The sequence below is a fragment of the Acanthochromis polyacanthus genome, chromosome 21, assembly GCF_021347895.1.
Source record: "Acanthochromis polyacanthus isolate Apoly-LR-REF ecotype Palm Island chromosome 21, KAUST_Apoly_ChrSc, whole genome shotgun sequence".
Lineage (NCBI taxonomy): Eukaryota > Metazoa > Chordata > Actinopteri > Pomacentridae > Acanthochromis > Acanthochromis polyacanthus.
In genome coordinates this window covers 27,094,293-27,119,647 of record NC_067133.1, presented here as the reverse complement: position 1 = coordinate 27,119,647, position 25,355 = coordinate 27,094,293, and the positions used below count along the sequence as shown (strand labels likewise).

The 25,355-nt window shown below is 40.9% G+C and overlaps 2 protein-coding genes across 2 annotated transcripts in view; one reads left to right on the top strand and one right to left on the bottom strand.

The window, feature by feature from the left end:
- The window catches only part of LOC110961068 (trinucleotide repeat containing adaptor 6A), a 71,927-nt gene extending 57,982 nt beyond the window's left edge, over window positions 1-13,945 (bottom strand). Inside the window, exon 1 of the mRNA XM_051941462.1 lies at window positions 13,678-13,945. The gene's annotated coding sequence lies outside the window, so the exon portion shown is untranslated. The remainder of the gene's footprint in view (window positions 1-13,677) is intronic.
- The window catches only part of ndufab1b (NADH:ubiquinone oxidoreductase subunit AB1b), a 144,076-nt gene that overhangs the window by 65,359 nt on the left and 53,362 nt on the right, over window positions 1-25,355 (top strand). The window lies entirely within an intron of this gene.

Sequence of the window (25,355 nt, the reverse complement as noted above, 5' to 3'; positions counted from 1 at the left end):
ACAACAGATGTCTGTGTGCAGTTCAAAATTTGGGTACAGAGTGTATAGCTAATATAATACAAGTGCAGCAGTGAGCATGCCCAGTGGAAGTAAAAATATGTGGAATACAAACATTACCTTATGGGCATAATGCATCTTTCAAGCAAAATAGAAATACCTTGATTGGTTGTGTTGGTTGTATATGCTGAATTGTGTTTTATGTCTATATTTTGCTGCCTTGCAAAGCACTTTGTAACTTGAGCTTTGAAAAATACTCCATAAATTAAAACTATTATCATTATTATTATTATTACACTTAGTTGTGGACACCATGGACACATAGTTATTGTTATTTGACTACTTTCTAGCTGACTTGGAGTCTGCTGAGAAGACTCCGGTTCATTCGTGCACAGAAATTTGGCAGGGAAGTATTCTACATATGCACACTATTGCTAAGCATGTACATTACTGCCCTTTTAGCACAGCGGTCACATGGATTGTCCCTACTGACACAAGTTGTGGCCTGCATGTGAAAATATGTAGAAGGCAAAGCAAAGGTCAACACAGTCTCTTGTCAGCTTGGGCAGATCATGAAATTTGTGTCACTTCAACCCTAGCTGACCCTCGCATACTTGCAGAAAGGAAATTAAAAATCATACAAAAAATATTTAAATTAACACAGCTATTTTGTCTTGTATAGCATGCTTAGCTGCTTGTTTATTTGTTTGACTTTGTTTTCATTATTTGCCTAATTTAACATTTGCTTTATTGAAAAGTGATACAAATACAAAGTTATTACTCTGCCAAGAAACGTGGTGGAGTTATGTGATGATCAGTGTTGGTTTGTCCGTTTGGCTGTCTGTTCATCTTTTGGCAACATTACTCTAAAACAGTCAAACAGATTTCGATGACATTTTCAGGGAAGGTCAGAAATGACACAAGGACCAAGTGATTCGATTTTGGCCGTGATGCAGCTTAAATCTGGATCCACAGATTAGTTAAAGGTTTCTGTATCATCGCGAGATATTGGAACAGCGTCACTGTAACCATGACAACAAGTGAACACTACATCAGCTGCCTGCTGACAATCACATGATTGTGACCCTACAACAAATCGTACATCTATATTAAATGGACACATTCTATGTTGCAGTGATTTCTGAGCATTAATAACTAATAAACAAATGCTGCATTTCTACAAAAAAATGCTGCATTTCTGACAATGTCGTATGGGGGAATGAACAGCCTTGGCAAAGTACAGCGCTCTCTCAGTGTTTTTCTTGTCATTGTCATTCTTATTATTACAAAATTGGCTTAATATCAACAACTATACATCTGTGGTGTCCCTATTTGTCTGTGTGCAGACAGATCGATGCATTGTGGGTAATGTAGGTCCCAGGTTGTGAAAAGAAAGAACAATGCATAGATATATTTAACTTGTGCATCATGAGCCTGACAGCATTAAAGGAGCACAATGCTAAACTGGCACAGTGTTGTCTAAAAGCTACTTATCTGAAATAACTATCTTTTATAAAGGTTTACAAGTCTTGCTGTGACTGCAAAAATTTCAAAACATTTGATGGAAAGCATCTCAAACAAAAAGACTAATAAAAAGACAAATAATTCCAGTTATCTGCTTCCCAAACTGTGTCTTTGGAAAGGTGGAGGTTAAGAAGAGAAGTGTTTGCAGTCTACTTAGAGATCTCAACTTTATCTGTTGAAAAATTTGTTTTTCATTTTCAAGTGTAACAGCTCATGCAACAGTTGAATTTTTTTTCTGAAAATCATAGAAAAAGTCTACATTCATCAGTACAACTGATCAGTGACTCTTGCTAACATCAGGTATGATTACAGTTGCTTGGAGAATAACAAACATTTCTTCTGTCCAGGACATATTTCAGTCTGAAAACATTTCCTGCAATTATGTGGCTTGCTTCAAACATTTTCTCAGTAGTTGCTTAGAAATAGTTCAACCGGTGACTTTAACATCAATGTGCATCCTCTTGTCTGTTGGTTATGTATGGGTTTCTGCCTCGGTTTATGCACAGAGCAACAGAACTCATAACCTTCCACTCTGTAAATAATTGTGATGCAGATTAAGAAGAGAAGCACAGAAGGGAGTCATGCATCCACTCGCTTCATTGAATTTCACTCAGTATCTGCATGTACCTCAGGAAGACCTGACTTATTGCTGTGCATATTTTCTACAGGCATTTTCACAAGCCAGTGGAGATGAGAATCCCCATCTGTAAGCTCAAGCGGACCATGTTAGCCACCAGGGTGATGACAGAGAGACGTTTTTCTGTCAGACTGAAGGTGGAAAATTCGGGAGGACCTGACTCAGGTCTCCACCTGATTGGCGGGTAAAGAAAATGTGTGGGAGATGGAGTGACACTGAAGCTGCAGGGCTGTCAGAGAGCTGTGTTTATTTATAATGCCAGCTCTTTTTCGAGAGTCAGAATGTACGTTCGACCTTTGAATGAAACAGCACCTGCTTCAGATGAAGGGTTAGCAATCACATACTGTAATTACAGATCAGTAGCTCAGCAGAAAATAACCGATTTTGACTTTATCCATAAACGATTTGCTTTGAAAATGACTTAGAATCTGTCTCACTTTGTCTATTCAATGTAAGTGTGTGGATGTGTGTCCTCCCCTCCCCAACTATACTGCATTCTGGCCCGATGCCAAATGGCAATTGGTTCTCATTCTGCCAGGAACAAAAGACAAGCAATGACAGTCAGTGAGTGTGTGAACGTGAGAGAGAGAGAGAGAGAGAGAGAGAGAGAGAGAGAGAGAGAGAGAGAGAGAGAGAGAGAGAGAGAGAGAGAGAGAGAGAGAGAGAGAGAGAGAGAGAGAGAGAGAGAGAGAGAGAGAGAGGGTTTTTTTTAATGAAAGACAGAAAGAGAGAATAACAGAGGAAAGGGGCTGTACACATTTCACTTCTCAGAGAGCACAGAGGAGAAAAATAGCAGAATGGGAGACTGAAATAGCGAGAAAATAAGACATGAGGGGAGAGAGAGGGTGAGATGAGTTTGTTAAATTTACAATTAAGCTGCTAAAAGAAGGAGTCATTCATGTCCGTTTATATCCAGAAATGCAGCAGAAGTGTTACTGGAATGCTAAAAGAGCATGTTAAACATTGACCTGTCCCACAAGACCATTTTTAAGATAATGACCTTGACTTTGTTCACCTGTGTTGTACAAATTACTAAAAAAATCTTGCAAAGTTTACATTTTTGCATCACGGTTGAAAGGGAATATTGCTCCGACCTTCAACATGTGTGAAAAGTCATTCTAGGGTGAACTCAACAATGTTAAACTGGGATTATGCTCCCTTGTGGATGCTCACATGCAACGGTTATTGTAATTACTACTTTCTAGTGTGGAGTATACTTCAAGGATGGGTACCACATATGTGCAGTATACTGATGTCTAGCTGTCCAAACTGCATGTTGGATAGTTTTGGACCTCATGCTTCGGAGGCTTTTTCACCCTAAATAGTAAACTGTCTAACACTTTCACTGATGTTTTATCATCACGTAATACCAGTTGAAGTATTTTATTGGCAACAACCTCCCTGCTGTTAAGATTCTTGTTCACATAATCCTTTTATGATACATCTTTTGCCTTTCCCTTTTTTAATGTATTGCTGTAATGGCCAAGTTTCTGCAATCCAGTGATTAAATTCATCATCTGCTTTACTGTGATAGAAGCTGTTTTGTCATGCAGTCAGGGTGCACTTTGTGTTCACTGTGATTACAAGAACATGAAATGTCTAAAGTGTCTAAAGCTAAACCAGGGACTGATTTCAGCATATTATTCATTTACAGGGCTTAATTGTTTGAATGGCTGCATTTGAGATTTGTTTTTGATTAATAATCAAATTATAAAATTAAATTGTGTCTTTTGTTTTCACAAAACCCACTTTTATAGTGCTGTAATTCTACTACAGCAACACACACACACACACACACACACACACACACACACACACACACACGGTTCTTTTCTTCCCTCTCCATCTCCATATCAATGGCAGCAGGACAATCAGCTAGCTGGTTCACACCAGCAGCCTGGCAGGCAGACACACAAACACACACATGCACGCACGCACGCACGCTCACACACATGCAGCAGACAGAAACTGTTCTTCTTCAGCCCGACTCTGTCTTTTGTGTCTTTCACTTTCCTGCACACACATAGTACACTATATAATCATTAGATGTGAATATTTATATTTCAAAAACATCATCAAACATGTAGTCATATTTTAGCAACTGTGTTACCACCTTCATCTGCAACAGATTGCCATCAAACATTAACAGTATGAAAGCCTCCAACATGACATTAACCCATTTCCTGTACATTTTGCATGTAACATCACGCACTAGGGTGAGTTACAACAATGACAAACCCTGGTTCAGTGTGAAACTCAGGATTCTCAGGCTGGAGAAGGAAAGGGCGTTCAGAAGTGGGGAAAGAGACAGCTTCAGGGCAGCTAAGCCTGAGTTTGATAAAGCAGTGAGAGCAGTAAGCAGAGACACTCCAACAACAGTTCTCTGCTCATGACACCGCTTCTGTCTGGAAAGGCTTGCAAAAAATAATCAATTACAAACCATTGTCTCCCCACTCCACCAATGACCTGCGCCAGGCAAACCAGTTGAACGAGTTCTACTGTCGCTTTGAAAGGCAATGGTCAGCTGACAACCCCATCCCCCCACCTCACACCTCCAGCTCACCTCTTCACACTGGCCCCAAACCCCACTCCCCAGCAGGGGCTCAGAGCCCCCCACAGTCTAACACTCCAGAACCTCCAAGCCCAGAGACCCAGCTCATTATACAGGAGAGAGACGTCAATAGGCTATTCAAGAGGCAGAAGCCCCGCAAAGCAGCAGGACCTGACTGTGTCTCCCCCTCCACCTTGAAACACTGTGCTGATCAACTGTCCCCAGTCTTCACTGATGAGCCTGTCCTCAGAGAAAAAACGACCACATAGGTCATCTGTACACGCCCGTATTACGACCGAGTGTTACGTTTTGACGTTAAGTGACATCTAGCGGTTGAGTAAATATCGACACTCCGGTGTCTCAGCTGAAACGTCACCATGAACAAACTTTTACCTAACACTATCCCTAACCCTAACCCTACCCATAACCCTAAACCTGTGTTGCGAAAGTGAGGAAAAAGCCGTTTTGCGAGGGAAAAGCCATTTTGCGAATTAAATCCCGTAATGCGTTCCTGTCTCCCGTAGGGGCGCTAACGTAAATACGCTCTCATGGGTCGTATTCCGGGGCACGTTACATACGACCTGTGTGGTTGTATGAGTTTGAGGACTTGTTGTCCGAAGAAGCCAAGACCCACTGGACTTAATGATTACAGACCTGTCGCTCTGACCTCTGTGGTGATGAAGTCTTTTGAGCGCCTTGTGCTTCCTCACCTAAAAGCCATCACAGACCCTCTTCTGGACCTCCTGCAGTTCGCCTACGGAGCCAACAGGTCTGTAGACGACGCCGTCAACCTGGCTCTCCACTTCATTCTGCAGCACCTGGACTCAGCAGGAACCTACGCCAGGATCCTGTTTGTGGATTTCAGTTCTGCTTTTAATACAGTCATCCCTGCCCTGCTCCAGGACAAGCTCCTCCAGTTGAGTGTGCCTGCCTCCACCTGCAGATGAATCACAGACTTTCTGTCTGACAGGAAGCAGCATGTGAAGCTGGGGAAGCAAGTCACCGAGACCAGGACCATCAGCACTGGCTCCCCCAAGGCTGTGTTCTTTCCCCACTGCTGTTCTCCCTGTACACCAACAGCTGCACCTCCAGGCACCAGTCCGTCAAACTCCCGAAGTTTGCAGATGACACCACCCTCATCAGACTCATCTCTTATGGGGATGAGTCTGCTTACAGACTGGAGGTAGAGAACTTGGTGACCTGGTCCAGCAGGAACAACCTGGAGCTCAACGCCCAGAAGACAGTGAAGATGGTGGTGGACTTCAGGAGGAACACAGCCCCCCTGCTCCCATCAAGCTCTCTGACTCCACAGTGCTCACCGTAGAGTCTTTTCGCTTTTTGGGATCCATCATCTCCCAGGACCTGAAGTGGGAGATGAACATCAACTCCATAACCAAGAAGGCACAGCAGAGGATGTACTTCCTGAGGCAGCTGAAGAAGTTCAACCTGCCAAAGACTATGATGGTGCACTTCTACACGGCCATCATAGAGTCCAGCCTCTCCTCCTCCATCACCGTCTGGTACCCTGCAGCCACCGCTCGGGACAAGAGCAGGCTGCAGCGCATCATCCGCTCTGCTGAGAAGGTGATCGGATGTAACCTGCCATCCCTCCAGGATCTGTACACCTCTAGGACTTTAAGGCGTGCAACCAAGATCTTGGCCGACCCCTCTCACCCTGGACACAAACTTTTTGAACCCCTCCCTCAGGAAGGAGGCTGCGGTCCATCAGGACTAAAACTCACCACAAGAACAGCTTCTTCCCCTCTGCTGCATCGCTGATGAACACTGCCGTGTCACTGCAAATCAGCTCTGTTAACTATATCAATTTACTACTGATTAGGAACTATATATACCTTGTCTATTTGTTTACTTTATTTTAAAATTCTTACATCTCTTTACTTACTATTTTTTGTACGTGCACCAAGAGCACCAGAGAAAATTCCTTGTAAGTGTAAAAACCTACTTGACAATAAAACTGATTCTGATTCTGATTTTCAATGATCAAACGCTGTCTAATGAGATGCATTTACAAATCCCCATTTTCAGAAGTAAGAGAAACACTACACTACTATAAAAACTAAAGAAAGAGGAGGGAGGAAAAAGACAACATGTAAAACTGAGTGTAGTTTTGCCTCATACTTTGGCAATCGCAATCTGACTAAATCAGTGCTTTCACAAGCACAAATAAAATGACAACACAACAGAGAAGACAGCAAATCAGTGCAGCTGATGGAAGGTCTGTATTCTGAAAATGTCAACAAACATGACCGTCTGGTACTTTCTACCACCTGGTCTGTGTGGTGCATTTTAACTGTGTTTCAAGAGGGCTTCATTAGAGCAAGAGATCTGTCATTGTGTTGAGAAATGTGCCAGTGGCTGATGTTTAAACATGCAAACAGAATACTTCAACAATGGGGAATGTTTCTGAGCTTAGTTTTCTAGTTTGCATCATGTCAGCTCTCTCAAACTTTCTCCTATGGTTCTCAGTTTCCTGTCAGTAAGGCTTAAAATAACTAGAAGAAAGCACAATTTATTTATAACAATATAAAAATGACCAGAACTGACTAAAACAAACCCAAAATGTTACTACAGACAATGTATAACATGAAAATATACCAAAACTACAAAATAAAGCTGCAGGGAAAGACTGTGAAAGTAGCTCAGTGTACACTGTAATGCACGTTTGTGTGTCAGAATGTTGTCGGTCCATCTTTATTCTGATGACAAGACAGCACGCCAATTTACATAATTCCCATAACCTCCGCTTTCCCTTCACTCAGCGTGATAATGAGCCGTTGCCATGGTCGTACAAATTAAGCAGAATGCTGCACACTCATCCAATCAGGAGTACAGTGGAATGTAGAATCACACACACACACGGGTGGATCTTTTCATAGCGGGTTATCTCTTGCAAGTACACAAATGTGCACGCAGAAATAAGCAACAGGCAATACACGCATTAACACTGCAGAGTGGCCTGAATCTCTCTCTTCCTATTCAGGAAAACATTTGAGGAGGAAATGCTGTACATAAATACTTAAGTTGTTTGTGTGGGCAAGAGTAGCAAAAGAAAATTCACACGACTACCAGTGTATTGGAGAGGGGATTGTGCTTTTCACACAAGCACCCGCACACACACAACCATAAATAAGGTGTCTAGACAGCACAGCCGTCAGTCTGCCCTCTGGTGTGTGTTGAACATACAAATCAACAGAGTGACACAGAGAGAAGAGGCTGGAGAAAGGGTAGCTTGTTAATAAATATGCATGATCTGTGCACTCCTTGAGGAAAGACTGATTCATCCGATTGCCTTGATTTGCTGGCCTTTGCGATGACACACATGTACACACACAGACATACACATATGCAGAAAAACGCACAAATCTGGAGATATGTAAACAGTCATATAATCGAGCAAAGGCAAAAACTTGGAGGCAGAGATGTTATTTTAACCTACAACACAATAGGAGGTCCTTTTACCACTGACTTTCTGTTGATATTCCACTGTTCTAATGTGCACTTCCCGCTTCTTTCCATTTTGCATTCATCTTTTAGCATATTCTTTGCATATTCAACAGTGTTTTGCCTTTAAAAGTGTACAATGCAGGAGGTAGCACTTGCGTTTTTGTATGCATTAGCCTAATAAATATGATGTAAGGCTCAGCTTTTATGTCAACAAGGATGAGAAGTTAATTTAGTGGTCAGAAAAAAACATGAATTTAAACATCTACAGCTTATTTGATGAATGTTACATGACTGAAAGCTCCAGAGCAGATAAGGGGTGACACAGAAATCAATTTTTTGATTCCCACCAGTTTCGATATAGTATAGATATAGTATATTTCACTATTTGGTTATAGAATGCTTTCATTTTCCCCTCATTTCAGTAAGTAAAAGAAACATTTGTAAGCAGGGACTGACTGTGTGCAGATGCATATGAATAAATGCAATGAAACTAGAGCTTTTTAATTGAATGAAACCACTAACAACATCCATATTTGTTTTCTTGAATATACTTTGGCTCAAATTTTATATTGATATCTATACCATTCCCCATGAATGCAGTACTTTTGTGCCGTACCTAAGGACAGGAAAACAGTTCCAACTTGTGTATGCATTACCAAGAAAATATAAAGCTGGCTTAATGTCAGAGTGATGAATTAGCCACCCCATTGTATCTTCAGAAAGTTTTTGAAAGTCTCTGAAGTGCATTACAATAAAAGTGTGCCAAAAAAATCAGTATTTTACGTGCACACGTATGTAGAACTGTGGCAATCACAACTGTTCAAAAGACGTGAGAGTTTTGCACTGGATGTCTGCAAGTCTCTGTCCTGCATGTGTGGAGAGGAAAAGAGAGGTGGGATTTAAATCTGTTCTTAAACTCTAGCCCTTGGCAAAGACACACACACACACACACACACACACACACACACACACACACACACACACACACACACACACACACACACACACACACACACACACACACACACGGTCTGGGCAGCCTGAGATGCTCATTGTTATTCTGCACACAGTTGTGGTCACAGACAAGGCCAGGCAGGAGTGCAGACACACACACATACATACACAGTGAGGCACATGTTGTCATGACACATTACAAATGCTAAATACCATACAAGATTAAGAAATACAAAAGCAGCCCTAATTTGCATACACACAATTGCACTTCACATGCACACAACACACATGCACACACATTCCATCAGTGGCAGAGAAACATCTGCCGCCGTTCGACTCTTTCTTTCAAGAAACTGAAAACGTGGGGGCCAAGACTGACTAGGCAAAACACAAAGACAAAAAGTGCATGGAACAACAATTCTGAACTTGACCTGAATGACACTAAGAATCAGCATTTTTCATTTAAATTTTTAATTTTAACTTTGATTTTGGAGTTAAGCCTATTTTACCACAACTGTCCACTAGAGGCCATTGGACCCAAGATTTGACACAAGTGACGGAGGGAAAAATGTCCCCCATCTCTCAGCTTGCAACAGCTGAATTAAACCCAGAGTGTTGTAATCTCAAGGTCAGTGAGTCAAGTGGGGCCCTCTAATCTTCTGTACATTATAAGGCATCACGGAGCTCACACCGCTCACTTTTTGTGCTGAAGTCCTGGAACAAAAGTGCTGAATCGCTGACAGTTTTGTTGGAGCTGACCTCTGGCCCTCACATAAACATTAATCAGAGTTCTTTCCACAATCAGCTACTTGTTTCTTCCTCTCTTGTATGAGTCCCAATCAATGACAAACCACACATGAACTCTGTCACCTGGTACCTGATTGGACCCAAAGCAAGTCATAATGTAGTGGGTGCAAACTATTTGCAAATGAGCCGCAGTACAGCAGCAACACGTACCACATGCAGCACTCGTTATGGTGCTCTGTAGAAAAAAAGCACTGAAATAACTACTTTTTTATGTGCTCATGTACCGTACACTACTGTTCAAAAGTTTGGGGTCACTCAGACAATTTCATGTTTTCCATCAAAACTCACACTTTCATTCATGTGCTAACCATAGACTGTATATATAGTGGACGTAGCATCTGGCTCCAGAATTGAAGCCAACCCGGAAGTGTCAAAAACTTGCAATATCACGCCGTCTGCTAGGGTTGGCTCCAAAAAGCTTTTTCTCCATAGACCCCAGTTAATTTTTGGAAAAAATCAAATTTGATAGACTGATGTTCTACAGCTCAGGATTTTTTCCTGTTAGTTTTCATGGTCAAAATGAGAGATCAGGTGGCCGATCTTAAAATAAATCAATACTGAATTTTAAATAAATCGTTAAATTTGGCGGAGCCAGGGGGCGTGGCTATACTTGATAGACAGCAACAGAAGCCTCTGCGGTAAAATGTGGGCGGGATAAGAGAGTCCTCAGCCAATCCTGCCCCTAGTTGCTCTCCGGTCCAGCCTGTTTGATGACACTTTTTACGCCACTGGCTCCAAAAAATCCAAAACGGCGACCAGGAAGTAGCAAAATCCAGGCTTCATTCTCTCGGCGTTGAAACCAACGGGTGACGTCACGGTTAGTTTACGCCTGGTGCTAACATAATTGCACAAGGGTTTTCTAATCAATTTCATTTCCAATATTTAAGGCGGTAAACTGAGGCTGCATTTTTTGTAAAAATCCTGTGTCTGTGTTTACATCGTTATATTTGTCACTGAAATGAGGCATCATCTGAAAATATGCACGGCCAAGATTGTGGATTTCAATTTTTTTATTTGCAAAAATGATGAAAATATTAACATTAAAAAACAGCTCATTTTAATTTATGTATTTTACTGTCAGTTAAATTTACAGATATAAAGTAGCTATGGTGAGTATCAATGGCAGAAAACACCCAAAATAAGTTGAACTAAAGGTACAAATCCAAATGCATGCACTACCATTAAAAAGTTTGGGGTCACCCAGGCAATTTCATGTTTTCCCTCCTTTCTCACACCTTTATTCATGTGCTAGCATAATTGTACAAGGGTTTTCTAATCATCAATGAGCCTTTCATCCCCATTAGCTAACACAATGTAGCATTAGAACACAGGAGTGATGGTTGCTGGAAATGTTCCTCTGTACCCCTATGGAGATATTCCATTAAAAATTAGCTGTTTCCAGTTAGAACAGCCATTTACCACATTGACAATGTCTAGACTGTATCTTTAATTAATTTAATGTTATCTTCATTGAGAAAAACTGTTCTTTCAAAAATAAGGACATTTCTAAATGACCTCAAACTTTTGAATGGTAGTGTATTTTCATGTACAGTAGCTCAGACCAGTTACTAGTTAAAACACCGTGTCTTAATGCTTTGTTGTTTTTTACTGCACTTGAAGTGTGAACACAATGTTGTCACACTGACAGATAGTGACTGGGTTTCCATATAACCGTCAAGTGAATATGAATCAAACTTTTGGTTTGCTGCAGGGGAAAAGACAAGAAAATGCAAATTGGATGCATTTTTCATCAATTATTTGAAAATTTAAACTTAAATATAATTCCGTTGTTGTGTTGTGTTGAAAATACTTTGATGAAAACATGGCTGGTGTAAGCAAAGAATTCAAAAAACAGCAAGTTAACAGTTAAATGGAGCAAATGTAAGTAAATTTACTTAAGTACAAATTTCAGGTATTTGCACTTTGTTCTGAATACTACAATTTGATGCTAATTTATACTTCACTGCAGTTCCTAAAGATATATCTTACTCCTTAATTACTACTGGAGTTCCTGTATGGATTACGATTTTGCTTGTATAACCCGTATGTAGATGATGATGCATTGTTAGCTACACTTAAACCACCTATAACAGCAAATTATTGCTTATATTATATTATTATTATTATATATATGCACGTTTTTGTGACCATACTTATGGAGTTTTACCTAAATTTGCAGTTGGCAGAAACCGAAAAAATACAAAAACAGAATATAAGAATACAATCCTTTCCCTGCAGCTCTTCTCTTTCTTCTCTGTTCTAAGCCTCTCTCAACAGATTAGCACACGCTTCAAACATACAACATGCAGAATTAAATAAAAGCTAAAAGTCCACATCTGCTTGTGGCTTGACACAAGATTCAAACCCTTCGTTTGTCAATGAAAGTCCTCAGTTTTACCCATTCAGCCACAATGTCCTATTTTCATTGAACTATTTATACTATCTCACTTGATCTGGTCTGAAAAGATCTGTTCGGCTGAAGTCTCCGGTCACAGGCTGGATTTTCAAAAGCCTAAAACCAATGCCAAGAAAAGCTGTAGAAGACTAGTTTCCTCTTAGACCACTTGAATTACAATATACTGAGGTGCTATGGTGGAGTTGTAGGTGAAATAATACTGCCTACTCTGCTTTTAAATGGCATTTTTAATGCCACAATGACTGTCATTGACTTTAACTTGTAATGGAGTACATTATATATTGCACAATTGCTACTCTTACTTAAGTAATGCATGCATTACTTACAGTGAACTTTCCCCACTGTGGGATCAATAAAGTTGATCTTATCTTATCTTATCTTATCTTATCTTATCCTCAACAAGTGCGCTCACACTGAAAGGACCAGTTTGCATGTTTATGGTCACTGACTACAATTTGCATTATGGCCAGCCACTCATTTTTTTCCCCTGTCGGTCTTGTTTTGCATTTATCTGGCTACAGATGCAATTATATTGTGCAATAGTTGACTCCAGAGACATGGCCAACATTCTTCTTGCTGGTTGAAAGATGCTGCAACACATAAACTGCTGAAAAGCATGGCACTGACAAACTGTGTCACAACAGCATGCAAACTGTGAAAATCCTATCGTGGATTTGGTTGAAACGACCTTAAAAACAATATGGATAGTGATAGAAACAATGCACGGTAATGAACTACATAATGTACGGTTTATATACATTATATATATGGATACATATTATCTTCCAGTCTGCTTTTTCTTTTGCTGACTGAACATCGCTTGTTTACCTTTCTGGCTTAATGGTTTGCTATGTTTTGCCTTTCTATTTTCTTCCAAAAACACTTCATGAATCTACTCGCTTTTTTGCAATGTCAAACTTCAAAGACTCAGACTTATTTATTTCAGAATTTGAAATTACTTGCTTACTCGCAAGCCCTTGACTCAGTAACCACATGCGAGTAAAGCCACAAACAAGTGTTTGCAGCTGCCACCGACCCTAAACAAGTCAATCTGCATACACCAACACACCCACACATTCGCACACAAAAGTACACACAGGCTGGTCTTCATCAGGCAGCACTGGCACAGCGCCCTGAGACGTCGGCACACATCACGGGCACAAAGGAGGGAAGGAAACAGACGAAAGAAAGAAAGAAACAAAGCCAGAAAGACAAAACAAAAGAGAAAAAGGGCTAAAATAAGCACACAGGAAGAAACAAACTGCAGCGGATGACGGGACGACAGAGAACTAAACGGGGCTGAAAAATAAATCTGACAAAGCGTACCTCGTTTCTGATCCACGCCACACTCGGAGAGCAGGAGGGATGCTGCTCTCGATTGCTACAGGGTCCACCTCTCTGTCTGTCCGTCTGTCTGTCTGTCCTTTTGCCTGCCAGGATCTTTGTCTGTGTGTCTGTCTGGCATCTGCACCTCTGTGTCTGCCTGATGTCTCATCTTTTCTAATGTGCCTTTGTGTGCTGGTGCCGTTTCTCACATTTTAATCTGTAGCTTAGTTTATAGCTACATCCGTGTGCCTACTTCTGTCTCACTTTGTCGGTTCGTATGTGTACTTCCTGGCTGTTGAACTCTCTCTCACAATTTGTGGATTTCTGTTGTCATGTGCTCTGTCTGGCATGTACAGATACAGTCTGCTGCTGTCTGTCTGTCTGCTTCATGCCCAACCCTTTGCACACACACACAATGAAGAACAGATGGACGGACAACCATTTTCGACCAAAGCATCACATGTTTCACACCAAAGAAGTGCAAAAGGAAACACAGACGCTGCAGTTAGCAGCCCACGAAGTTTAGCAGCCATCTTGGAGGACATGCAGTCAAGCACAAAAAACCAATGGGAGGAGAATACCTTTGCTTATGAAAGTACTACAAATGCCCGACTGTCCCGAGTGTCCTTGCATCCCCCCTTCAAAACTTTGGATTCGAGCCAAGTCGGGCATCCCACTCACAAGATCTCCACTGTTCAATCCCAGCATGCCTTGGCACGACACTGAGTGATTGCTCTCACAGCAGCAAAACATAGCGGGGACAGAAAGAAAGACAGAGAGGCTGGATCTCTGCCATGCCTTCCTTGTAGTGAGCTAATGAAGCAAGAAAAGCCTGGATACAGTTCAAGCATCAACATACACACAGACACACAGTGGGTACAATAGCCCCAGCCAGCACAGACAGCAGGCATATTGAACATGTCTCTCCTATAGATTGCAACAACAAAAAACAAAACAGCAAGTCAAACAGCCACAAACCTGTCCAAAATCTGACTGTATTACAATGTCTCTGTTCATCGTTAAACTATTTTCTTGCTCTTTTCTGTTTTCATTTGTGCTTGAAGTGCTGTTTGAAGCCGGATTATTTTGCATTTCTTTTTTTGCATTCACAGCAGGTAAAATAGGCAAGTTGACTGTGACGGCCCCCGTGTGTCCGTCTATTAGATGAACTAATGACATCTGTTCTCTTTAAGGTGCTGGGATTGGCCAGGTGTAATCATTGAGATGTGGAGCACCTGGGCCCGCTGCTCCACCTCAGCTATATCTACTTGCTTCCATTGATCTGTCTTGGCTCTGGGCTCTCTCTGCTCACGGTTCCAGTCGCCTGAGCCACATGCACCATTTATTTAGCTCCTTTTGTTAGTGCACCTTTCAACACCTTGCAGCACATCATTTTCACACAGCCATACACACTACTGATATTACAGACAAGACACACTCCATGCCAGGGTTCTCTCCAGGATTTTTTTACAGCGTAATGGCAGGTTGAGACAGCCCGACACTATGCGCAAGCGCAATAGCCTTCATTAAATCTCGCGAGTGGCCGGCCCAGATGTCAGCCAATGAGCGTCACGCATATGTTCCAAATGCTCGTGATTTAGGTCACTATTCACCATACATGGCATCACGGAAACCACCGAGACATGCTAATTGTAACCCCGAGATTGGAAGCGACTCTTAATTTTAGACGGGAACGGGTCAATCGACAGGAAAGTACGGCTGAGGTGGGAAGACATAAATTAACCTAGATAGGCACCCAGTCGATAAAAACAAACACACATGGCGTTATCTGTCAAAATAACTCTCTTTCATAGCGCCAACTGCCCCAATAAAGAAGTTTTCTCACATAAATATGGAAATATTACGGAAGCCAATGTGCTCAAAACACAGTACCACAACTTGAAAGGCAGCGTAGCGGCCCTAATCACACCGTAATCTTTTAAATGCGCTAGCGAGAACCCTGCATGATTACAGTTATTTTTGTTTATCTTATCTTAATTTGTAGTAAATTACTTGATTATTTTTGGGAAAGCGGACTCCTCCTGTTCCTTTGTCATGGCCATTGAGCCGGGTTATGACATTGACAGATGAGGAACGGCAGGTGTTGTTGCTGTAAGTCTCTGACCGACTGAGTTTTCAGGGATGGAAAGCTAACATGGTGCCTCAAAATAAAGGAAAAGAGCAACGACAGTGGAGAGATGACAGCAACCAGAGGAACGACGACAAAGATGACCACACAGATGCTACTTCAGCTTTATAACAAGTTAGTAATACTAACAGATTGTCTCCCAAAATGTTTTAAACTGGCTTAAAAATGTAGGACTTATGAGCTGTCCATTAGAACTGTCATTGAAAACGTATCTACAGTGATCTTCGTTTATTTTCATAGTTTTCTTTCAGCTTTTTGACTTTAAAGACGGGGGATGCACAGTGTGACAGTGGCTAGTACTTTCGCCTTGCAGCAAGAAGATCCCCGGTTCAAATCCCGGGGTTGTCCTGGGATCTTTCTGCATGGAGTTTGCATGTTCTCCCTGTGCATGCATGGGTTTTCTCCGGGCACTACCGCTTCCTCCCACAGTCCAAAAATATGCTGAGGTTAATTGATTATTCTAAGTGTGAATGTGAGTGTGATTGTTTGTCTGTATATGTAGCCCTGCGACAGACTGGCGACCTGTCCAGGGTGTCCCCTGCCTTCGCCCGAGTCAGCTGGGATAGGCTCAAGCACCCCTCGCGATCCTAATGAGGATAAAGCGGTGTATAGAGAATGGATGGATGGATAGATTGATGGATGGATGGATGGATGGATGGATGGATGGATGGATGGATGGATGGATGGATGGATGGATGGATGGACTTTAAAGACGTTACAAATACTAGAAAATAAGTGACTAGACTGGAAGTCACAGTAAAAGAAGGTACATTTGTAAAACAAGTACAAAAAATGACTGAAAATAACTGTTTCTAGGTAATAATCAAGGCATATATTAAAGAGCTTAAGTGTTTATTCACAGTAAAAAAACAACAAAAAACAAAACAGATATATTACTTTACGTATTAAGATGTGAAATTATTCCAATAAATACATGTTGTGACAACTATTTGTAGCTTCAATGGTTTTATGGAATGGAAATAAATGCTAATTTACTTTTCTGGTCACATGATGATGATGCTATGCAGTCCTACAATTCAGGAAGAAACTTAAACTGTCAAGTATCAAGTATCTAGTCATCACAGGGGGGGAAGCTGTAGAGGGAGTCAGATTTTGTTGGGTCACTTAACAAAATCTGACTCCCCCTTTATACTGGGAATGCAAGAAGTGACAGCCTCCAAATTTTCTCAGCTGGAACATCTGGACCTCTGCTGCTGCTGTAAAAACATAGCCAATGGATCAAATGCAACTTTAGCGCCCAGTGGTATTACGACGTAATTTTTTTTTTTCTGTGCAGTAGTCTAAAAATGTAAAATCATCATTAAAAAATATGGATCCTTGCAACAGCAGTAATAGGAAAAGATCTGACAAACACTACATATCCCAGCACCCCACACTGTGAACTGCAAATTTGCAACAACACTCATGGCACCTCATTTGCTAATTGCCAAGGTGAACAGATACAGTTTGGTCCATATATATTTGGACATTGACTCAAGTATTGTTTTTTTACCTGTTGAATGAAACATATTCCAATTATAGTTATATAATGGACATGGACATAAAGTGCAGACTCTCAGCTTTCATTTGAGAGGATCCACATTCAAATTGGATGAAGGGTTCAGGAGTTCAGCTCCTAAACATGTGCCACCCTATTTTAAAATGAACCAAAAGTAATTGGACAATTGACTCAAAGGCCATTTCATGGGCAGGTGTGGGCAATTCTTTCGTTATGTTAGTTCCAATTAAACAAATACAAGGCCTGGAGTTGATCTGAGGTGTGCTGCTTGTATTTGGAAGATTTTGCTGTGAAGACAACATGCAGTCAAAGCAGCTCTGAATGCAGGTGAAACAAGCCATCCTTAAGCCGAAGAAACAGAAAAAAGTCATCCGCGAAATTGCTACAATATTAGGAGTGGCAAAATCTACAGTTTGGTACATCCTGAGAAAGAAAGAAAGCACTTGTGAACTCGCCAACGCAAAAAGACCTGGACGTCCACGGAAGACAACAGTGGTGGATGATCGCAGAATCATTTCCATGGTGAAGGGAAACCCCTTCACAACAGCCAACCAAGTTACAAACACTCTCCAGGAGGTAGGAGTGTCATTGTTCAAGTCTACCATAAAGAGAGGACTGCATTAGAAGAGTGTACCCTTTTTTCATCTGCTTAATGTAGCCGCAAGGAGACACAAGCCAGGGTCTTATTGTGCCGGTCCCAAGCCTGGATAAATACAGAGGGTTGTGTCAGGAAGGGCATCCGACGTAAAACTTTGGCCAAATCAAACATGCGAATCAAATGTATGACTTCCATACCAGATCGGTCGAGGCCCGGGTTAACAACGACCGCCATCGGTACTGTCGACCTACAGGGTGCCGGTGGAAAATGGACGACTGTTGGTCGAAGAAGGAGTGGAGGAAGGTGTGTTCATAGGGAGAGAGAGAAGAGGAACACCAAGAGTCTAGGACTGAGAGTAGGGACTCTGAATGTTGGAACTATGACAGGAAAAGGTAGAGAGCTGGGTGACATGATGCAGAGGAGGAAGGTGGAAGGGTACACACATACCGTGTGTCCAGGAGACCAGGTGGAAGGGTAGTAAAGCTAGAAGTTTAGGAGCAGGGTCCAAGTTGTTCTATCATGGTGTAGATAGGAAGAGAAATGGAGTAGGAGTTATCTTGAAGGAGGAGTTTGTTAGGAATGTCCTGGAGGTAAAAAGAGTGTCAGATCGAGTGATGAGCTTGAAGCTAGAAATCGAAGGTGTGATGTTCAATGTTGTTAGTGGGTATGCTCCACGGGTAGGATGTGAGCTGGAGGAGAAGGAGAAATTCTGGTTGGACCTTGATGAAGTGATGCAGAGTATCCCTAGAAGTGAGAGAGTTTTCATTGGCGCAGACTTCAATGGACATGTTGGTGCAGGAAACAGAGATGATGAGGATGTCATGGGCAGGTTTGGTATCCAGGAGAGGAACGCAGAAGGACAGATGGTGGTTGACTTTGCAAAAAGGATGGAAATGGCTGTAGTGAATACTTTCTTCCAGAAGAGGCAGTAACGTAGAGTGACCTATAAGAGTGGAGGTAGGAGCACACAGGTAGACTACATCTTGTGTAGACGGTGTAATCTGAAGATCAGTGACTGCAAAGTAGAGGCAGGTGAGAGTGTAGCCAGACAGCATAGGATGGTGGTGTGTAGGATGACCCTGGTGGTGAAGAAGATGAAGAGGGCAAAGGCAGAGCAGAGGACCAAATGGTGGAAGCTGAAAAAGGAAGAGTGTTGTGTGACTTTCAGGAAAGAGTTGAGGCAGGCTTTGGATGGTCAGGAGGTGCTTCCAGATGACTGGACAACTACAGCAAATGTGATCAGGGAGACAGGTCGCAGAGCACTTGGTGTGTCATCTGGAAGGAAAGGAGATAAGGAGACTTGGTGGTGGAATGAGGAGCTGCAGGAGTGGATCCAGAGAAAGAGGTTAGCTAAGCTGAGCAGATAGAGCATTTGTTGACTGATTCAAATCTCGATTATCTCTGCTTGACAGAAACTTGGTTAACCCCGTCTATTCCTTCATCAGTTGTGAATGTGCCGGGATATACTTTATACAGGCGTGATAGATTGAAGGGTAAAGGCGGTGGTGTGTTGATCTATGTAAAAAATCATATTCAAAGTCAGATACTGGATTTTAACGATTGTAATCTGGAATGTGTTGGTATCATTATTACTTTGTCCCCCCAAATGATTTTTTGTGTTATTGTAATATATCGACCCCCAATAGCTACTAATGATTTCTTTGTTTCTCTTGGTAGACTGCTTAAACAGTGTGAGGGAAAGGAAGTTATTCTTTTGGGTGATTTTAACTTAAATTGGTCTGAGAGATCGTGCAGGTATAAACTTGAGGAAATAACAAAATCCTTTCAAATGACACAGATGTTAGATAAACCAACGCGAATAACAAAATCTTCACAAACTTTAATAGACCTAATATTTACAAATAAGCCTGAGAGAGTTACTAAAATTTATAATTTAATTACAGGTATGTCTGATCATAATTTAACCTTATTAGCTCGAAAATTGACAAAGGCAAGGTATAAAGAAGAAATTCAAATTAAAGGTAAAACATGTATCACTTTTATTTCAAAGAAAGATCTGAATCAAATTGAAAACGATCTAAAACAAATAAACTGGACAGACATCCTCAAGAATAAATCTTGTGAAGAGGGTTGTCATGATTTAATGTTAACTGTAAATAGTATTTTAACAAAATATACAAAAAATAGGCAAAGAAGGCAAAGTACAAAACAAAATTTGCCGTGGTTCACTAAAGCTATCTGGGAAATGATGAAAAAGCGAGATATGGCATTGAAAGCTTTCCTGAGGTCCGGATTAATAACTGATCGTCTTAATTTTACAAGTCAGAGAAATAAGGTTACAGTAGCACTTCGAAAAGCCAAGGCTGGGTTTTTCCTTGACATTATTAAAAATGCACAAGGAAATAGTAGAATAATATGGAAAACTATTAATAAATTGCTTGGAAAAGAAAAATCTGAAAGTGAGGGTATTCGTCTTAAAATAAATGGAAATATAGTTAATGATTCTTTGGCAATAGCAACAAATTTTAATGATTATTTTATAAATGGTGTCAAAACATTGGCCAAAGACTTTAAATTCGTTGATCCTATTTCTGTCATTAATGACAATTCCAATATGATCCTTTGCCCAATAAATACAGTTAAAGTTAAAAAAATAATTACAACATTGAATAGTAGTAAGGCAAAAGATATTTATGGTATAGATACAACTTTTTTAAAACATTATAGGGATATTTTTTCTGATCCATTAACAAAGATGATTAATCATTCGATCAGGGAGGGTATTTTTCCTGCAGTTTTAAAACCAGCCATTATTACCCCTATTTTTAAATCTGGAGACAAACAAGACATGAGTTGTTATCGTCCGATAAGTATTCTTCCTGCCGTATCAAAGGTGCTTGAGAAAATTGTTGCAGAGCAACTGACCAACCACCTGGACTCACAATTACTCTTAAATCCAATGCAATTTGGTTTTAGGCAAAGATATTCAACAGATTCAGCCTGTTGTTATTTTTTGGAAACAGTCAGGGCATTCATAGATCGGGGAGGGGTGGTGGCAGCAGTCTTCCTTGATCTGCGTAAAGCCTTTGATACAGTTAATCATCAGATATTGCATAATAAGTTAAATAAATATCATTTTTCTAATCATACCCAAAAGTGGCTGCAATCTTACCTAAGTGACCGACATCAATGTGTGCGGGTGAATAACGCTAAATCTGAATTTAAATCTGCCTCTATGGGAGTGCCGCAGGGGTCTATTTTAGGACCCTTGCTTTTCAGCATTTATATAAATGACCTCCCTGCAGTGTGTCCTGATGTTGAGATAATAATGTATGCCGACGATACGGTGATTTTTACTTTCGGGAAAGATGAGTTTGAGGTTGTGGAAAAGTTAAATAAGGAGATGCAGAAAGTAGCCAAATGGCTACAGACATCCTGCCTCACTCTAAACTTAGATAAAACAGTCTCAATGTTTTTTTCAAATAAAAGAAAACTATTAAAAATATGTGAAATCGAAGTAAATGGGCAAAAACTTAAAAATGTAGATGAAACAAAATACTTGGGTTTAACAATAGATTCAAATCTTTGTTTTAAAACCCATATTAAAAAAATTGGTAATAAACTAAAATTTAATTTAATGAATTATAAACATATTAGAAATTCTTTAACAACAGAGGCCTCTTATACTTATCTCAATACGATGATTGTCCCGCATCTTTTATATTGTATGTCCAGCTGGTCTCAGGCTTGTGAAACATCAGTGAAACCACTTGAGTCTTTGTATAAGAGAGCCCTAAAAATTCATGATAGAAAGCCTTTTCGATATCATCACTGTAACATCCTTAATAAATACAATTTTTTAGTTTTGATAATTTAATTAAATTCAATCAAATTTCCTTATTATTTAAAATAATTCATAATCTGACTGCCCCCCCACTGAGAAAGTTTATTACTCTGAGTGCAGAACAAATTTCTCGGTCTACACGGTCGACAGTCAGAGGAGAGTGTATTGTTCCAAGGTGCAGAACTACTTTTGGCCAACAGTCATTTTCTTACAGAGCTGTGAGCCTTTGGAACACTCTTCCCAGTGAAATCATGGCATGCACAGACTTTAGCGTGTTCAAGCGTTTAACTAGAACATGGTTATTGTCGCAGCAAGTTTGTACACATTGAGTGACTGGGGTAAACTGTAACTGTATGTGTTACTGTGTGACTGTTACAATGTACTGTTTTTTTTCTTTTTTTTTTTTTTTCTTTTAATGGTAACAGCAACCTGCCCAGGGACTACAGGTGGAAATTAGCTCTTTGTGCTATAACCTGGCACATGCATATTTTCCTTATATGGATTAATGTTTATTGTGCATTGTCCCTGATTAAATAAATGAAATAAATAAAATAAATAAAATAAGAAGTAGTGGGATACTGAGAGGACTGAAGAGAGTAGACAGGAGGACAGGGAGATGCAGCGTAAGGTGAAAGTAGAGGTGGCAAAGGCCAAACAAGGGGCTTACAATGACTTGTATGCTAGGTTGGACAGTAAGGAGGGAGAGACTGATCTGTGCAGGTTGGCAAGGCAGAGAGACAGAGATGGGAAGGACGTGCAGCAGGTTATGGTGATAAAGGATAAGGATGGAAGTGTGTTGACAGGTGCCAATAGTGTGATGGGAAGATGGAAAGAGTACTTTGAAGAGTTGATGAATGAGGAAAATGAGAGAGAACGAAGAGTAGAAGAGGTGACTGTTGTGGACCAGGAAGTGGCAAAGATTAGTAAAGATGAAGTGAGGAGGGCATTGAAGAGGATGAAGAGTGGAAAGGCACTTGGTCCTGATGATACACACGTGGACAAAATTGTTGGTACCCCTCAGTTAAAGAAGGAAAAACCCACAATTCTCACTGAAATCACTTGAAACTCACAAAAGTAACAATAAATAAAAATTTATTGAAAATTAAATAATCAAAATCAGCCATCACTTTTGAATTGTTGATTAACATAATTATTTAAAAAAACAAACTAATGAAATAGGGCTGGACAAAAATGATGGTACCCATAACTTAATATTTTGTTGCACAACCTTTTGAGGCAATCACTGCAATTAAACGATTTCTGTATTTGTCAATGAGCGTTCTGCAGCTGTCAACAGGTATTTTGGCCCACTCCTCATGAGCAAACAGCTCCAGTTGTCTCAGGTTTGATGGGTGTCTTCTCCAAATGGCATGTTTCAGCTCCTTCCACATATGTTCAATGGGATTCAGATCTGGGCTCATAGAAGGCCACTTTAGAATAGTCCAACGCTTTTCTCTCAGCCATTCTTGGGTGTTTTTGGCTGTGTGTTTTGGATGGTTGTCCTGTTGGAAGACCCATGACCTGCGACTGAGACCAAGCTTTCTGACACTAGGCAGCACATTTCTCTCCAGAATGCCTTGATAGTCTTCAGATTTCATCGTACCTTGCACACTTTCAAGACACCCTGTGCCAGATGCAGCAAAGCAGCCCCAAAACATTACTGAGCCTCCTCCATGTTTCACCGTAGGGACAGTGTTCTTTTCTTCGTATGCTTGGTTTTTGAGTCTATGAACATAGAGTTGATGTGCCTTACCAAAAAGCTCCAGTTTGGTCTCATCTGTCCAAAGGACATTCTCCCAGAAGCTTTGTGGCTTGTCAACATGCATTTTTGCAAATTCCAGTCTGGCTTTTTTATGAGTTTTTTTCAGCAGTGGTGTCCTCCTTGGTCGTCTCCCATGAAGTCCACTTTGGCTCAAACAACGACGAATGGTGCGATCTGACACTGATGTACCTTGGCCTTGGAGTTCACCTTTAATTTCTTTGGAGGTTGCTCTGGGCTCTTTGGATACAATTCGAACGATCCGTCTCTTCAATTTGTCATCAATTTTCCTCTTGCGGCCACGTCCAGGGAGGTTGGCTACTGTCCCGTGGGTCTTGAACTTCTGAATAATATGAGCCACTGTTGTCACAGGAACTTCAAGCTGTTTAGAGATGGTCTTATAGCCTTTACCTTTAAGATGTTTGTCTATAATTTTTTTTTCAGATGTCCTGGGACAATTCTCTCCTTCGCTTTCTGTTGTCCATGTTCAGTGTGGTACACACCTTTTCACCAAACAGCAGGGTGACTACTTGTCTCCCTTTAAATAGGCAGACTGACTGATTATGAGTTTGGAAACACCTGTGATGTCAATTAAATGACACACCTGAGTTAATCATGTCATTATGGTCAAATAGTTTTCAATCTTTTATAGAGGTACCATCATTTTTGTCCAGGCCTGTTTCATTAGTTTGTTTTTTTAAATAATTATGTTAATCAACAATTCAAAAGTAATGGCTGTTTTTGATTATTTAATTTTCAATAAATTTTTATTTATTGTTACTTTTGTGAGTTTCAAGTGATTTCAGTGAGAATTGTGGGTTTTTCCTTCTTTAACTGAGGGGTACCAACAATTTTGTCCACGTGTGTATGCCTGTGGAGGTATGGAAGTAAAGTTTCTGACTGGGTTGTTCAACAGGATCTTAGATAGTGAGAAGATGCCAGAAGAATGGAGGAGAAGTGTGCTGGTGCCCATCTTTAAGAACAAGGGAGATGTGCAGAGTTGTGGCAACTACAGAGGAATAAAGCTGATGAGCCACAGGATGAAGCTATGGGAAAGAGTAGTTGAAGCTAGACTAAGGGCAGAGGTGAACATCTGTGAGTAGCAGTATGGTTTCATGCCAAGAAAAAGTCCAACAGATGCGATATTTGCTTTGAGGATGTTGATAGAGAAGTACAGAGAAGGTCAGAAGGAGCTGCATTGTGTCTTTGTAGATCTGGAGAAAGCTTATGACAGGGTGCCAGAGAGGAACTGTGGTTTTGTATGAAGAAGTCGGGAGTGGCAGAGAAGTATGTTAGAGTGGTGCAGGACATGTATGAGGACTGTAAGAAAGTGGAGAGGTGTGCTGTAGGAGTGACAGAGGAGTTCAAGGTGGAGGTGGGACTACATCAGGGATCAGCTCTGAGCCCCTTCTTGTTTGCTATGGTGATGGACAGGATGACAGACGAGGTTAGACAGGAGTCTCCATGGACTATGATGTTTGCAGATGACATTGTGATCTGTAGTGAGAGCAGGGAACAGGTGGAGGAGAAGATAGAGGCGTAGAGGTTTGTCCTGGAAAGGAGAGGAATGAAGGTTAGCCGCAGCAAGACAGAGTATCTGTGTGTGAATGAGAGGGACCCAAGTGAAAGAGTGAGGTTACAGGGAGAAGAGGTCAAGAAGGTGGAGGATTTAAGTATTTAGGGTCAACAGTTCAGAGCAATGGAGAGTGTGGAAAAGAGGTGAAGAAGCGTGTACAGGCAGGCTGGAACGGCAGGAGAAAAGTGTCAGGTGTGATGTGCGATAGAAGAGTTTCAGCTAAAATGAAAGGAAAGGTTTATAAAACTGTGGTGAGACCAGCCATGTTGTTT